Genomic DNA, 13790 nt, shown 5'->3' with positions numbered 1-13790 from the left:
TTCAGTTTTCTCTACATTGTCAACACTTTGCGACACCACAAAGGCAACTGCTAATTAGCAAATTGCAAATTCGAGCGAATAATAACTGAACAACTGGGCCAGAGAAGCTAAAATCTTCTTTACAAATTATGATCACATTGTGCCATGTTATCTGTTTACCAATGTGCCATTAATCCAGGGTAAGTGTGTTTCATGTTACACATGTGCTGTCTACTGTACGGTAGAGGTGTACATTTCTTCAGCCACCTGGTAAACTAAGAACTTGGCAATTCACACCATTTTTAAAAATGCTTTTAGTGTGTCTTAGCAGCTAAAAAACAGATTGTGTTTCTTTCAGTGCATTCTTCCTGTATAAAAATTTCAGGACAGGTTTCAACATTTTGGATTGAACCATTCCCCTGAGAGGCAGGACTTGAATACCAGACCAGTATTCACCTATTCAGATTTGGGACATTTTTTGCAGAGTTAAACAAGGAAAGATTTTATGGCGTTTCCAAACCCTCTGTACTGATCACAAAATTCTACTGTACAACCCAAAGTCTTATTTCAGTAATTTCATCCCTCTGGCATGGAAGGAGTGTACCTTCATAACAAGATGTATCGGGCCTCAACAACAGAATGTGTCGCAGGCCTGAAACAAACTGTAGACTGGGGGTTCATGATGTGGGGTTCTAGTACTAGGATCAGTACTGATCTTATCCTTGTAGTTAACGTACATAAATGATCTTCCAACCAAGCATGCCAATCAATGATCCAAACTCAGCCTTACCACACACAGTTCAGATGACATATTAAGGGACAAGAGATTCACAGTTAACAGCCTAAGTTTTAATCTTACCAACCCTCACTAAGCAATTCCAGACAAGCAAAAGTTACTGGGATAGATAGAAAATCTGCTCACCAAATGGTGGCAGGATGCAAAAACACACAAGCTTTCATAGCCAGTGGCTCCTCCTTCTGGCAGAAGGGTTGAAAGAAAAGTACTGGTGAGGTTTACGAAATTGAATGAGTTACATAGACTTATTGGCTGGGATCCTAACAGGTAAGTCTCCCCTGACCTGAGATTTTCTGTAAATCATCCGATTTACTGAACCTTGATAGTTATTTTTCTTACATCCCTCTTCCTTTCCCTTCAGTGCTTCTGCCAGGAGGAGGAGTAGTCACTGGCTCCCAAAGCTTGCATGTTTTTTCATCTTTTATGTGTTGTGTCCTGCCACTGCTCTCTGAGTGTATTTTTTATCCACCCAATTACACTTTCAAACTTTGATGATTTTCATTGATACAAAAGTAGATATTAAAGTACATACACTACTCTAAACATTCTGTGTGGCGGTCCAGTTGGAAGACAAGTTAAAATGGAGTTAACTCACAGATAAACTAATCACGAAGTGCAGTTCAGCATGTTTTGCCCTTAGAAGTAACTCTCAATGTGTTGACTTAAAGATAAGAGTGTTGGCATATTTTTATTCCCTGTTGCCCTGTGAAATTACCTTCTGGAGCTGTGTGCCTAAAGTAAATACAGTAAACTGTTTATTCAGTACAAGTGAGCAATAACAATATTGTGCAAAGCAGATAACAGTACATCTTGCAGGACCCATTTTAATAATCTTAGAATTCTTGTGCTCACTTTCCAATATGTTTACTCCTTGAAAGCTTTTGTTGCTGATAAAAAAAATTACCTTCGGCTGAACTGTAATCTATGTAATTGTAATACATAGCTGCAAAAATAATTTTCAAGTGGACATAGCTGCTCTTTTACAGTTCATAGTGGAGCCATGTATTCTGGCACAAATGTATTGGAAAGCTCCCATCCAAAATAAAGAAATTAATTGAGAATCCCTATCAGATTGAAAAGAAATTTTAAACTTAACAAATGAGCTACCCCTTTCACAAATTATCTTCATATGTAGGTTCAAGGATTGAAAAGTTGTGATAACAACATGGCAAGTAGCAGTTTTTGTAAAGCTGTATGACAAGTTAAAAGTAATGTAAAGAGGTTTGGTAGGTAACTGTTTACTCCGAAAAAAAGTCAGTAAAATCAGGTTAATATCAAGGGGGTAAACCGGAGCATTTAGTATTAACTATGGAGAAAGGTGGCAGGGGTAAAATATAGGGAGCGAAAGGCTATTTACAATTTGTACAGAAACCAGATGGCAGTTATAAGAGTCGAGGGACATGAAAGAGAAGTAGTGGTTGGGAAGGGAGTGAGACAGGGTGTATTGAGCAAGCAATAAAGGAAACAAAAGAATAATTCGGAGTAGGTATTAAAATCCATGGAGAAGAAATAAAAACTTTGAGGTTCGCCGATGACATCGTAATTCTGTCAGAGACAGCAAAGAACTTGGAAAAGCAGTTGAACGGAATGGACAGTGTCTTGAAAGGAGGATTTAAGATGAACATCAACAAAAGCAAAACGAGGATAATGGAATGTAATCCAGTTAACTTGGGTGATGCTGAGGGAATCAGATTAGGAAATGAGACACTTAAAGTAGTAAAGGAGTTTTGCTATTTGGGGAGCAAAATAACTGATGATGGTCGAAATAGAGAGGATATAAAATGTAGACTGGCAATGGCAAGGAAAGTGTTTCTGAAGAAGAGAAATTTGTTAACATTGAGTATAGATTTAAGCATCAGGAAGATGTTTCTAAAAGTATTTGTATGGAGTGTAGCCATATATGGAAGTGAAACGTGGACGATAAATAGTTTGGACAAGAAGAGAATAGAAGCTTTCGAAATGTGGTGCTACAGAAGAATGCTGAAGATTAGATGGGTAGATCACTTAACTAATGAGGAGGTGTTGAATAGAATTGGGGAGAAGAGGAGTTTGTGGCACAACTTGACTAGAAGAAGGGATCGGTTGGTAGGATATGTTCTCAGGCATCAAGGGATCATCAGTTTAGTACTGGAGGGCGGCATGGAGGGTAAAATTGTAGATGGAGACCAAGAGATGAATACATTAAGCAGATTCAGAAGGATGTAGGCTGCAGTACGTACTGGGAGATGAAGCAGCTTGCACAGGATGGAGAGCTGCATCAAACCAGTCTCAGGCCTGAAGACTACAACAACAACAACAATGGAGAAAGGATTTTTATTTTTCTTAAATGTATCAGGAGAATAATGCTGTGTCCATGTTATTTTCATTAATCTTCACAATACCAATTTGGGGGAAGGGGGGGTTACTTTATGCCCACCTCTGGAAAATATTGGAATATACTAAGGCACTTTATTTTTTAAAATTTTGTAAAAAATATTTATAGTGTTTAATGAAGTCTTCTTCCAGATTCTATGGTTGTTTTACATTTTTTGTTTTAGCTTAATTGGAAAATCTGAGTTTAAGGGAGTGGTTATAAAGTCTTCCCACCTTGGTAGTAGATGCAACTTCCCACAATGGTCGTCTTACTCCATTACCTGACCTTAGAACACATGGACATTATATTTCTCTGGGTTGACAGCAACAAAGGTCTCAACGATGATTCATTTCCCTTTGGCTCTTTATTGTTTCCTGTTCAGTGGCACTTAGTCCAGTGTTAGATACAACTGTAATTGAAAATGTATCGACAGTCCTCACTGACAGAGAAATAGCACAGATTTTGGAAGAATCTACAGATTCTCAAATTGAATTTGATGAAACTGATGTAGTGAGTGAACCTGAAGAGGGATGTGTTGTGCGCGAGGATGTGGATAGTGATGGAGTACCTACAGACGCTGAAGATGAACTCTGGACACCTGAAACAAATGACGATGCAGCTTGCGAGGTTAGTGACAAGTATATTACGAGCACTGGAAAAATTTACAGCTCCAAACCTCCTCACATTAGAAGATGAGTAGCACAAAACATACTGACAGAAAGAGGAGACGTAAGAGACGAAGGTAATGTAGGAACAATAAGAGAATCATTTGAAAAGTTTTTGTCTCCAGAAATTGTCATCATGAAGCATACCAATGAAGAGGCATTGAGGCAGAAAAGACCCAAGACAGACAAACTTGAACTCATGGCATATATAGGGCTACTTATTATTATGAGGAAGGAAAACGATGGTAAGCCAACTGTTACAGATTTATGGTCCTACACTTCAGGAAGATTTGTTTATACTGCTACCATGAGCTGAACATGATTCCAGCAGCTTACTGAAACATTAAGATTTGATGACAGAGTCATTAAACGATTGCAGGAAATGTGATAAGTTTGTTGCAATACGAGAAGGTTTTCATAAAATGAATGAATTACTGCCAAAACATTATTCTGTTGGGATACACACTGTTACTGATGAAATGTTGTCATTGTTCTGTGGCAGACGTCAATTCAAGGTCTTCATGAGGGATAAACCTGGCAAATATGGTATACTTATATGCATGCTTGTTGTTGTTGTGGTTGTGGCCTTCAGTCCAGGGACTGGTTTGATGCAGCTCTCCATGCCACTCTATCCCGTGCAAGCCTCTTCATCTCCCGGTACCTACTGCAACCTACATCCTTCTGAATCTGCTTAGTGTATTCATCTCTTGGTCTCCCTCTATGATTTTTACCCTCCATGCTGCCTTTCAATACTAACAGGGTGTATACGTGACAAAGAAACAAAACTCCCAGCAAGTGACAGTATACTTACCCTCAGAACTGTAAAATTTGTCAATCATTTAAAACATTATGGTTTTATACAGTGGCTTAGAATTTCCCGGCACATTAGAAGATGAAACACAGGGGAAAAAAATCATGTTTTGGACTGTTCTTTGCTGTGCAGCAACATGTACGCTGCATATTTTCTTATTACGAAAGTATAAATTTGGATTCCACCAAACACTGCATGTTACTTTCCGAAGCATTGAAACAGAGATTGCAGTGCGCTTTTGTAAGCCAGTCATAGTTCATGTCACGTGATCTCGCCAGCCGATAGCAGCAGATATTCAGAGCATAGGACACTTGAGTAGTCAACCAATAGCAACATCACTTAAGTAGCGCAAAAACACACGAATAGGAAAAGTTAATGGTTTAAATTAATATACATAGTGTTGCTACAAGAAAACCAAAGGTTTCATATATAACATTTGTCTCTAAGATTAATAAGCTACAAGAGAAAATAAGCTTTCACATATAATGTTGATCTGTTTTGCGCGTTTTACACTTTAAGATACATGTGCCAGTAAAATGTTTAATACCGACATAAAGCTCTAATCTTCTGGGATCGAAATTCTTCTGAATGCCTTGTCATCAAAGAGTTGATTTTTAAATGAGAGTCAAACACTCTTGTGATTTAAGAAATTCATCATACATTCTTGCACATAGTTAATCTTGCGTAAAAGGAAATTTACTTCGAAAATAACGCTTTTCAAACCACAATTCGTAATATTTTCCTGCAATCTGTTAGAAATAGGTTTGTTCCAGCAGTTGCCAGAGAGCGCCAGATAAGAGGCATCACCGCACTTGCACAGCTACGATGATGGAGGAAGCCCTTATGTGTAAAACACTAAAAGATCTTAAATTACGTCATAAAACAAACAAGACATCAGAGGATACTCCAAGAGTGTCGGCATTCCGTGACCCGTACTAAAATGAATAATTCACCTTAAAGTGCACATTCGTATATCCACATTCCCAACAAAGTAGACCTCGACCTGATATTAAGCTTTTTAGTGTGGTCTTCGGAATGTACATTTTCTTGAAGTACCAGTGCTGTATTATCTCATGTTTGGTTCTTTATTATACCATACGTGTTAGAAGATGAAAATGTGCACTTGAAATGCATCAAACAGTTGAAACTAGCCAATAGTGTGGAATTAAACACTTTGTTTCAAATAAATTGGCTGCCTTAGCAAAAGAGATAAATAAAAGCCGAATTTCTTTAGCAAGGTGACAAAAATAACTTCATCATTCTACAAGGCGATTAATAGTTGACTGTCAAAGTTGTAAATAAAATAAAATCTGAAACTAATAACATATTTTAGCCCTCTGTCATTATGTGAATGTATTTTAATTCACTTGATATCTCCCAGTCACAGGAATAACTTTTTTTTTTCACTTGACGTGAGAGCAGTAAATGAAGAGGAAACAGCAAAATCACTAAATGTAAACACGGATCACATGGAGACTAGCCCTCCACCCGCCTCCCTAGAGCGTTTGAGATAGGACATCAAAAATAAAATAAAAAAAAGACTTTTCAAAAATTTTTTCATTTTGTATTGCACATCTTTCTGAAGAGTTGGATATAACTTTGAGGAAATGTAAGAAGTGTTATTTGGTCTCGAGTGTGCCAAAGTGCAGTGCCACGCCTCTTCACACAGCACGTCACTGCAATTTGCATTGTAGAACTCAAATGTGTATATTTTGTAATGGATACCATTAAACTATATTCAGGATAGTGGAAATTAAAACGTCTTGTGCTGCCTCTCCTGCTCCCAGTCCACCAGTTTGACTCCTGCCCCTCTTAATAAAATTAAAATAAAATAAAAAAGGAAACCTCACAATTAATACTGGATGGGATTATTTCTAATGGGAAGAAGAAGAATTCTTCAGAAAATTTGGACACACTATTGCCTATTAGCTAGTAACTTGTTGTTCTGTGTGACATAAAATTAAATATAGGATACATAAAACCAGTATAGACAAGAGACAAGCAAAACATTACACATTTATTCAGTCCTTAGATCTTAGCATTTTTTTCTGTCTAATCTTGCTACAGCTTTACATGGCGTGCTTTCTTTTCTGCGAATGAATCTATTACCTCATCAAAATTCGTCAAACGTTTTGTTACATGAAAAATTGAAATGTCGTCGTCTAATACTGAGAAAGCTGTTAATACAAATAATACCCAAGCCTGGTGTGATTTCTCGATCTGATTACGTGTATTTTGTCACTGTCTACTAGATAAAAGAAAATAGGTCTTTCTAATATTGCAGCAACTGTAACACACACCAAATAAGTGAGACTGTTTTGGTAATAACGGTCATTTTTATAATACGACAGAATGTAATTTGCGAAGTACCACTATGGAATGGCTATTTGGCCTACTACAAGCAAAAAGCTTTATGTTAGGAAATAGTTTCACATTTCATTCATATGCTCCAGTTTCTCAAGCATGAGATCAAATAGTACTATGAAATTTTTTTATGAATTTGGAATCATCATATTCTTCCATAATTTGTGTGCTGTCCCCATTTCTTCTCCTTCCTCGTTCTAACAAACAATCCCAAAACCCAAAAGAAATCTGTTGTTTCTATCTCCTCAACAACATTATAACACTGCAATTGGTTCACCTATTGACACTAAAAAGAAAACAGTTATTAATTTATATTATAATGAGAGTAAAGCTGACATTGACAAGGCGAGAAAATATTCAACTAAGAGGGTTACAAAATGGTGGCCGATGTGTTTTCTATACTCGTGTGGACATAGCAGCGGTATAATTATACACTATTTTATACATTATTTTTGTTGAAGTTTCTGGACCGGAATTAAAAAAAAAACTTAATAAGTGATGACTTTTTCTTCAAGAATTGGGACTACAGCTCATGAAACCATGCATTGAAGAAAGGGCTACAAATATTCGAGGACTGCCGAAGCTTGTAGTTTCAAGTATGTAAAGTATTCTCTGGTGGAAAATCAAGCAGAACTTTGGTGCAAAGGAAGCTCATGGAGGTAAACGTAGATGTCATTTGTTTATTAGTGAAAGCCGTTCAAAGCAGAAAAGTATAACAAAGTGAAAAAACAACAATAATCTGCAACAGTTGTAAGAGATACATATGTGGTAAACACAGAAAAAAAAACTGTTGTACAATCCAAGTGTGAAGTAGGTTCCGAAGAAAGTGGTGAATAATTCTTCTCACAAAACTATATTATGTACCTAAGCTATTTGTACATTACCTCAAGTTTTTGTAATATTTTTTAATTATAGTAAAGTGTACTTCAATTGCACTATAACAACTTTTACTACTAATTTTTCTCAAGATAATTAGACTTAGTAAACTTAAATGACGAAGTAAGTGAAAGTTCTAAGATGCATTTTTGAAAACAGTTTTAAAAGAAATATTCAGGTTCTAGAAGCTGATTATGCATCAATAGATCTTTCAAAAGTATGTTATTAATGTAATATAAGAACAATTAATGAATTTTATTTATTTTTTAAATTTTTTTATGGTGGGCACAAGGGCGGGAGGGGGGGGGGGGGTGGGGTGGGAAGCCCCCCTCAGTTCCCAGTTTCTAGGTGTGCTGTGCACTGATGATAAGCATAGCTGTTAAGGCAGAACAGCTGCAGCTGGGCAACCTGTGGGGACCAAGTCCCACCTCAGTTGTATAAGTCAAGCAGGTAATCTCTTAGAATATTTTAATTTGGTATGGCCAAGAGGATGATTTCCCAATTTGCGGAGGTAAGCACTTTCGATACTCTCCTCAAACCAGGAAGGGACTGAACGTATCCCAGTAGTTACCAGAGTGTCAGCTTAACAAACTGTGCAAGAAAAACATGGTAGTGTGTGGTCAACTGTCATCTGGTTTGACTATTACAAACCAGGCAGGTCTATACATACTCTCATTTCAGAGGTGGCTGTCCAGTTATCTTGCTAGCGGTGGCTATGGCTATCCAGCAGGCCTTCCTACTTAAAACAGCATTGTTTAGGGATATTTTTTGACATCAATAAGGTGTATGGCACAATAAACTGCTTGGAGGTACAATATTCTTGATCAGCTTCACCAATGGGACTTCCATAACCACCTCCTCATATTCATTCTATCCTTCTTATCAAAACTGTGTTTCAGCTATCAAATTGGTGACTTGTTATCAGATAGTTTTGAGCAGGAGAATGTTGTTTCCCAGGGAAGTGTTGTAAGTGTCTCCCTTCAGCTGATTGGTCAGCATGTCCCACTGCCATGCAAGTGGGCCCAAGTCCGATTCCTGGCTGGGTCAGAGATTTTCTCTGCTCGGGAACTGGGTCTTGTGTTGCCCTCATCATCGACACACAAGTTGCTCAGTGTCGCATCAACTGAAAAAGACTTGCAGCTCGGTGGCCAAACACCCCTGGGTGAGGACTCCTGGTCATCATGCCATATGATTATTTCATTTTTTTAATTTTTTTCTTTGGCATAGCCATTGGCAGTATAACACCTACTGTAGGGAATCCTGTGCAATACTCCTTATTTGTGGATGTTTTAGCAGCTTTTTTCCCCCCTCCTGCAACACGACAGCAGCAACTCATCAGTAACAACTTTGTGATGAGTTTGAAGGAATAGGCTGCAAACATGGATTTCTCTCTCTCTCTCTCTCTCTCTCTCTCTCTCTCTCTCTCTCTCTCTCTGTGTGTGTGTGTGTGTGTGTATTCTCATCATATTTTTATTTGACCTGAATTTCATACACCATTCTACATTTCAAGGCTCAGTGACATTTCTGGGCCTTTTTTTTCCCAAACTATCGCGGTGACCACACCTAAAGGACCTGTAGTCAAGGATCCAGAGAGCACTGAATGTCTTGAAGTGGCATAGCCACAGACCTTGGGAAGCAGACAGGACACGACTGCTCTGCTTTTATAGGGCTTTCATTTTTTCATGGCAACTATGGATCCACAGTATACAAATCAGACAGACCTTCTTACCTGAATATCACTGACACTATCTGCCTTAGGGGCTCATACTTGCCACAGGAGCTTACAGGACCAACCCCACACCTAGATTCTGTGACGAGGCTGGGGAACTAGAACCACCTCTCACTACACTGTGCATCAAGCTTAAAAGATCCTCACTGCTCCCAACTCACCAACATGCCATATTGTTGGTTGTCCAACTGTGGGAACACCTTTTCCCAATTGCCCCAGGAAATCTTGTGTCATTAAATCAACACACGGTCAAGCACCACCAGTCAGCACACTAACATGGCGGAGTTCTAAGTGCATCTAAAACTAAATTATATATTCATGGAAGAACACTAGGGAAAAAAAACCAGTAAAATGGTGAGTCTAATCAGTATTTACCACAGTTAATAACAATATCAGTAATGTTATTAAAGCTTGAATATTGTTTGTAACAGGAGTTATTCATGACTGTGCACTTTGACAGACAAATGACATGCCATATAAAGGAAAATGGCATAGAAACAGCCTATGTGACATTCTGTTACATCAAAAGAGGAATTTGTTATAAGCAAAGACATTGCACTGCAGTGGTTGTGTACCAAATCAGAAAGTCTGATAAAATTACACAAAAAGATTGGCCTCTGCATAAATAGTTCATATTATTGTACTCCATTTATAAGTATTAGTAAGAAATATTAGTAAGAAACTCTGGTAATGCAAAGTTGTGAATGTGTCATTTGACTAAGTCAGTAATGCAGGACATGAAGATTAAGCTGTGAACTTTACTATGTTCCAGCAGTTTTGATTCTTAGAGTAAAACACATATCCAAAAGACATAATTTCAGTTACATAGAAAATTAATCTGTGTAATATTGGAATGCAAATGAAATGTGAAAAAATATCTTCATTGTTTAATGTGATTTATGTTAAAATTTTTAGATAATTCCTAATGGTGGTCAAAACGTTAAAGCCCTATCATTACCCAATAAGTGGTCACATGACCAAGTAGAGAAGGCAGGTTAAGTTTAATCACATATCGTCAGTGACCTTGGCTGGGGTAAGAACTGTGCAGCGTAAGAGCTGCTAGTGTTAGCTTGTGATAATGTGGTAGGCAGTTTGAACTTTTTTAGTAAAAGCAATTTGCAACTATAGATATGCATTTTATTTTTGTGAGTTAACATGATCAACTGTATTGATATTCATATGAGACACTGTTATTCAACAGACTTTGTAAACTAGATCAACATGAGAAATTAACCCACACTAGCAAGTTAAAGTACTATACCATACCACTGTGCAAGTAACACATTGCCGGTACAGGAACTAATTGTTTTCTTGCACCGCTATACTAAAATCATGTTTAATTAAAATTATTTTCTGTCTGGCCATCAATCAAGGGAACATTTTTGTTGACTATAATAAAACTAAAGCAGAGTCAAACCTGTGTCAGGATAGATCATCGTCTACATGGATCAGTCCCAGTTTCTCATTTGGTGTTTCATATTTGTGCTTTAAACTGTTCATTGGCTTTTCAAAATACTGGATTATTGTTACTGAATTTTGTGTAGCACACAATCTAATGGCACGCAACCAGCCCTTACACCAGTAGTCAAGCCACTAAATGTATTAAATGGTTGTGTGCTTGTCCACTGTTGGTCATACCAGAGGCATCACTGTTGGTTGGTATCATCAGGGAGAAATTAGTGACAGGCTTCATACAGTGTGAGTGGGGGTCCATCTGGGATAGAACCATCATTTTCATTTCATTCTATGATATATTTTCGGATCAGGTGTCCAGTAAAACTTTAGGCCTTTTTTGAACTGTCACTGTGAGGGCTCCGAGCTATAAGCAGTGCATTAGCAACAGTAGTTTTGGCAATACAATCATAATGCATAGGTGAAAATTTGATACAGCAATAGGCTATGGTATAGTTGATTTCATACATTGGACACAGATTACATGCCACCTTGTTTTGTGCCACAGTCTTTGCTTCACAAATTCAGGCTGCTGTATGTTCACATGGTCACTATCATCACGCTGCTGCCTGATCCATGCTGATGTCTGCACACGCTACAGCATCTCTGATAATGCCACCTGAACCATTTTGTCCCCATGCAACCACTTCCATGTCGCCACTAATACTGTAGCATTTCTACGCCACAGATCCCATGTCCCACATCTCCCTACTGCCCCCACTGAGCCACATCATTTTTGCACCGTAACTGCAGCATCTCCTCACTGTAGACCGTGATTCCTGACACCATCTTCCACAACATATCTCACCACAGTAGTAAGGAATAGATTTAAGCTAAGTAACAGCATCAATTGCTTATTTCTTGCTGGAGTTTTCCAGTTGTCAGCCATGGCCAAAGAAACTGAAAAATTGGCAAGTCTTTGTGAGTCAGAAGTTGGGACTGGTACAAATAGACCTGGGATACAAACAGGAGAAATAGACTGAGTGCCAGGAAGTCAACTTACTGAATTTTCTGACACATTGAGTAAGAAATCAGAGAAGATGATTCCAAGATAGGAAATGTAGATTCAGAGATGGAGAGTATAAAATCTGAGGTAGCTGGAGAGAGAGATTTTGATAGGGACTACAGAATCTGAATTGGAATGAAATATTAGTAACAAACATGAAAGTGGAATGGATTGAAATTTGGGGAATTAAAAGTAGAGCTTGGGGATAAAATAAAAACATTGACAAATCTGGTCAGTTGGAATTGAGATTTACGGGTACTGAGAATAAAATTGAAAGTAATGTTAAATTGGTAGATGGAGCAAGTAAGGAGGTTAAGGAAGTGGAGAAGGATTGACTGACAAAATTGAATCTGTGCAAAGTAATCTTGTGGGGCAGATTCAGGCACAAGAACAAAAGTGGAAATTATATGAAAATCAAACAGATGCAGAGTTAAAATCAACTAAAGTAGAAATTTTTGAGAGTAACATAGGGATTAGAAATAATACTGAGAAACTAGAAGAGGAAGTAAGTATTTTGAAGAAAAATGAAAGTAGTTTAGCAGCCGGATAAGAAGTGGAATATTAAGGTTACATGTGGGAGAAGAATTTCGTACTACATCTTTCAGTGGATTTCCTCGCTGCATGCAGAGACAGTTTTGTAGCTGGCACACCTGAGATGCCAAATAAAGTAAATTTTGTAGAAAGGCAGTTGGAAGCAGCAGCAGCTGAAACCTGACCAATCAACATGCCGAGTGATTTGTAGATTTCAAGACATTTGAAACAGTGTTCCTAAATAAGTACAAGCACAGCAATTAGGTTACAAACTGAGGCTGTCTGGTTCTTTACAATGAGAACTAATTCATATCCCTACTGATTCTAAAAAGGAATTTATTAACTTTATTTAAAATATGTATAGGGCTCCATGTTACAGAGCAAAATGGTGGAAACTAGTATAGGGGAAATTACATTAATTTCAATGGAAACTAGGGCAATAGATGGACGAATGAGAAAAATGGATCTAGTAATCAAGACAAGTATTGGAGGAATAGATGCTAAGGACAGAATAGAAATTTTGGGGGGAAGAAGGGGAAATTTGGAGGAACAGAGGGATATAATAGACAAGGGGTTAGGCAGGAGGGGCCACCAGATAGAAGTTTCCAGAACAGACATTCTGAAAACTAACTGAGGCCTCAATCAGGGTTCACAGGGAGGCTAATGACAATGCAATGAGAAGGACCAGGCAGGGATACAATACAACAAGAAATGAGTATCACAGAATGCAGAAATGGGTATGTGTCACATAGATACTATTTTAGGAAGTGCAAGATTTTGGGGTGGATGTAAAACATTCACCAATTGGAATAAAAGAGAACAATATAATCAATGGAAAAAAAAAACAGATTTAACGATTATCACTCTAGTTTTCATATTGAAAAAACATTTGCTAAAAATGAATGGGCTCAGCTAATACACACTGTAAACAATGCAGGTTTATGCTCAACTAAAATTATTGAAGTACCTAAAGCACAACCATTAATCCACAGGGAAAAGCAAAAATGGATACTGCCTCAAAGGACAAAAGTTTTGTTTGATAATAAAAGTTGTGCAAGTAACAAAGATGAACCTATTTAAAGGGGAGTAGACAGCTGTTCTAATAATATTTGTAGCAATGATGACATAAATGATGAAATATTACTTGATGTGCAGGTGCCAATGGATGCGCATAGCTTTCATATGGTGATGAATTGATTAATTGAGTTAGGTTAAGTGGGAGTTACGG

This window comes from Schistocerca cancellata, chromosome 1 (genome assembly GCF_023864275.1).
Source record: "Schistocerca cancellata isolate TAMUIC-IGC-003103 chromosome 1, iqSchCanc2.1, whole genome shotgun sequence".
In the NCBI taxonomy this organism is placed as follows: domain Eukaryota; kingdom Metazoa; phylum Arthropoda; class Insecta; order Orthoptera; family Acrididae; genus Schistocerca; species Schistocerca cancellata.
The sequence above is the reverse complement of the archived record's forward strand: the minus strand, read 5'-3'. Positions refer to the sequence as shown.